The sequence below is a fragment of the Elephantulus edwardii genome, unplaced genomic scaffold (genome assembly GCF_000299155.1).
Source record: "Elephantulus edwardii isolate Elephantulus edwardi_28Jun2011 unplaced genomic scaffold, EleEdw1.0 scaffold00095, whole genome shotgun sequence".
NCBI lineage: Eukaryota > Metazoa > Chordata > Mammalia > Macroscelidea > Macroscelididae > Elephantulus > Elephantulus edwardii.
Window position 1 is genome coordinate 12,294,505 of NW_006399845.1, and position 4,641 is coordinate 12,299,145.

A 4,641-nucleotide genomic window follows, 5' to 3' on the forward strand; every position below is an offset into this window, starting at 1 on the left:
CCCATATGTTAGATATCGATTACATCCTTTGCATCACTTTCAGTATTTGGAATTAGAGACATGAAGTTTCTGTGACCAGAGCCAGGGCTGAATATACATGGACTCAGTTCCTAATAGAATAAGAATCCTGAAAAATCTGGTCGCCTGATCTGTTGCATCTGGATTAAGTGTATTTTAACAGAAAAAAAAATTAAACCATTTTATATTAAAAGAATGGTTTTATGTGTTTTTTGGTCCTCTTACCATTGCCCATGGCATTTTTGGGGAGCTCACATTGCTTCACTCACTTGAAGCCGTTTAGGAGTGGAGAAACCATTGATCTCTGCCCTTGCCTAGCATTGATGACATCAACAATTCTTTATTTTTGTCTGTCCCATAAACAGCAGCAGCAAAATAGTACATTTGGCCTACAGATCAAAATTAAGCATCAGAAAAACAAGCACCATCCCAATTCTTTGCTGGGCTTATTCCCAGCGACCCATCTTTAGAAAAATCTTGACTTAAAAGTAAGGCTGTATACCTCAAAAGGTAAACAATCCATTTGCAAAATGGGCACAGTATATGAATAGACACTTCACCAAAGACGACGTGCAGATAGCAAACAAACACATGAAGAAATGTTCAAAATCCCTAAATTTCAAAGAGATGCAAATCAAAACAACTAGGAGAGATCATCTCAGCCGAGCAACAATAGCAGATTTCAACAGGACAGCAAACAAATGCTGGCGAGGTTGTGGAAAGATTCACTGCTAGACGGAATATAAAATAGTACAGCCATTATGGAAGGCAGTCTGGCATTTTCTCAAAAAGTTGTAAAGAAAAATACCATTTGACCCAGCAGTTCCACTACTGGGAATATACCCTAAAGAAACCAAAGCCAGGACTCAGATGTATGCACACCCATGTTTATTGCTGCATTATTTACAAAAGCAAAAAGATGGAAGTAACTCAAGTACCTATCAACAAATGAGTGGATAGAAAAACACAATGGAATACTAGGTGACATTGAAAAACAGTGACCTCATAAAACATTACACAACATGAGGGAGCCTTGAGAACTTTATGCTGAGTTAAATATCTCAATCACAAAAGGAAAAATATTTCATAACACCCTTTTATAAAATAGGGCAGCCATCGGAAAAGAGTGACTAGATAGTGAACACTGCAGTCGAACAGATGAGAGGAAGAAGTATCCGAAAGGAATCTATGATTAGACATCATATGTATGACAACAATCTGGAACAAGGGTGCATTGCAGGGCTGAGGGAGAGAGAAGAAAATTTCCAACAGTAAATAGTAAAAGTCTTTTTAAAAATGTAGGTAGTCATCATAAGGCTGTGTAAAGAGCCCAGCTGGCCATGGTACCTTTTGTTTAAAGGAAGGTTGAGTAGAGATTCAATTTGGCCAATGCTGAGAACCAAAGGTGAGCAACCAGAGTGCTCCTCAGAGGCAAGGCTGGTGAGACTTCATCTCACATGCTTTGGGCATGTTGTAAGGAGGACTAGTCCCTGGAAAAGCACATCATGCTGGGAAAAGTAGAGGGACAGCAAAAGAGAAGACCTTTGATGAGATGACACTGTGACGCTAACAATGGCCTTAAGCAGCACAGAGATTGTGAGGATGGTCTAGGATTGGGCAGAATTTCATGCTCATAGGGTAGTGTTTATAGGGTCATGATGAGTAGAGCCGATTCCATGTCCCATAACCACAACATTCTGTGCCAGTGGCTAGACATGGCGAATAAAGAAGTGCTCCAGTAACTATGAATAACACCACCATTCATCCCGATATAAAAGTCAGAGATCCCAGAAATGATATGGCTTAATTTGATGTGCCCCCGAAATGACCCACAACTAATAGTGATGCCTTTATATAGTTGCCTTTTTGAGAGGTGCTGGCCTTTGGTCTACTTTAATCAATAGAAATGTAACAAAAACTGATAGCTTCTGTTTATGCTTGGGGTAAGCCAGCTACCATGTAGGAAGTCCAACCTTGACACCACTGTACTAACCGCGTGGGAAGCCAGATGGAAGAGAACCTAGGAACCAGCCGGACAGTGGAGATCCCAGACGTGGAACCCCAGTCGAGCCATTTGCATCAATCGGCTGATAAATGGAGCAGACTTGACTTAGCAAGCCCTGCTCAGATTGAGACAATAACAATGGTGGTGGTTTTTAGCCATTATGATTTGTGGTAGTTTATTTGTAATAATAGATAAGCCAAAATCCCTTTCTCACACATTCCCTCCATTGTAAGTCCTATCAATTTTAACTTGAGAACATTCTAAATCCATCCACTCTCTGTGTTGTCTGACACCATCTGAGTCCCACACTGCCAGCACACTGCACAGCTCCCCCGGCCCCTCTGATCTGCATACTTTGATGCAGCCAGAGATTTTTTTTCAAAGCAAAAATTGTATCATGCCACCCTCTTAAAGTATTTCAATGGATTTCTATTGCTACTAGAATAAAAATCATCCCAGCTGTCCTTCCTCCTTTTGCTAATTATTTTTTGGTTTCACTTATGTTTCAGTTCAAATATTAGTTCCTCTCAGGAACTTTCCCAGGCACCCCAGACTAGGTCATATCTCTTCAGTTACCTTTCACTCTTCCTTAACACCTATCATAGCTATAATGTTGACTTGGCTATTTACATAATTTGGCATTTATTGGGGTATTTGATTATTGTGTGTCTTCCTCACACCATTCCACTCTGGTTTTAGCTGAGCTGAATGTTGACATTTTATTGGAACTTGCTCTAGAAATGCTAATTTTATTGAGGCCCCTTCCATTGAAAGCTGTGTCCTTACATCCTCCCCTTCAATCTGGACTCTGAGCCTTGGCTGACTGAACACAACAGAAACAACACTAGGCCTGCTTTCAGGCCCAGGACTTACACTAGCAGTTTCCATTTCTCGTCACCTGAGATGCTTATTCTTGTACTCAGCCTTCATGCTATTGGAAAGCCCTCCCCACTCAAGAGCCCCAGCTGAGCTTCCCGGTGACAGTGACAACTTTCCTGGGGGTGAGTGAGCCAGTTTGGAGAACTGGCGCCCAGTCAACCCATCCCAGCTGACAGTCAAAGGAGCAAAGATGAGCTTTCCCCCACTGAACCCTATCCATATCACAGATTCTTGAGCAAAATTAATTTTTTCTTTTTCCTTAAAGTTCTGTGCTTCAGGATAGTTAAGAGCAGTCAGTAATTGTAACATCAACAAAGATGCAGAAAGATAATCCTTCCTAGGACAAGATCACAGAGCTGTAGATGTCATGTCACCCTAAACCTCAGTGAATCTGGTTTGGGTCAGGAACCCAAAGTGCCTCTATGTGGAGTGTGAATCTGAATCCAAGGGCTGCGTTTGCTTATAACCTCCATCCCCAGGGGTATATGCAGATCAGAGGGATGTGACAACTGAAGCATATTGCTTGCTCACGAGGATTTTTGTTCCAAATACTTGGAGGGTATATTATAGCAAATGTTACCAAGCAGCACCCCATGAACTTAGGAAGGCAACACAGTTCATGAGAAGATTCAGGGATCACTGCCCTGGAGGAACTCTGTCCCGGATGGTCAGTCAGATATTCACATTTGGTAGACAAAGGTTTGAGTGAATTCTGTGCCTAGGCACTTACAGATTATATTCCCATGTAGGCCCACATAGCACAAATAGTTTATGCTTGATTCTTAGTCTAAAGTTGGCTTTTCAAACACCCACTGATGCCATAGTAAAAATAGATGTGGTAATCCTCACTTGATAAACAAAACAGGAATCAGATTGACTACATTTGTGAAAAGAATTGTATGGGAAGCAGAACCAGACCAGGTGCTGACTGGAACAGACCACAAATTACCCATGTGTAAGTTCAAACTGAAGAAGATTAAAACAAATCCACAAGAACCAAAATATAACCTTGAGACCATCCCACCTGAATTAAAAATAATCTTAAGAACAAGTTTGAGGCATCGATAGCCAATGAGGTATATCATCCATGAAGAGAACAAAAAGGCCATCACAAAGACAGAGGATTAAGGGCGGGGGAGAAAAGGAAAATGAATATCAGAAGAAACAATGAGAATTGCATTAGAGTATCAAAAAGTTCAGTAAAAGTGCTGAACAGAACATTTCAAAGGGCAACTGGAGAAGACAAAGCAAAATATTTTAATGGAATGCACAAAGAGTTGGAGTCAGAAAATCAAAAAAGGAAGAATTCACTCAGCATTCTTTGAGCTGAAAGAACTGAAAAATAAATGTAGCTCTTTAGTTGCAGGAGTGAGAGACGTCATGGGCAAAATCTTAAAACAATCCAGGAAGCATTAAAAGAAGATGGAAAGAATACACAGAATCATAGTACCAAAAATAATTGGGTGACAATGAAAAATTTCAGTAAGTACCATATGATCAAGAGCCAAAGATAACAGAAGTTCAAACTGTGGTGAAGACACTGGCAAAAAAGAAAGCCCCAGGAGTAAATGAGATAGATACCAGTTGACATGTTTCAACCAACAGATGCAGCCTTGGATGTGCTCACCAGTCTTTGCTAGGCAATTTGAAAGACAGCTGCATGGCTGACTGATTGGAAGAGATTCTTTTTTGTTCCCATTCCCAAGAAAGATGAAATGACAGAATGGAGAAATTATCAA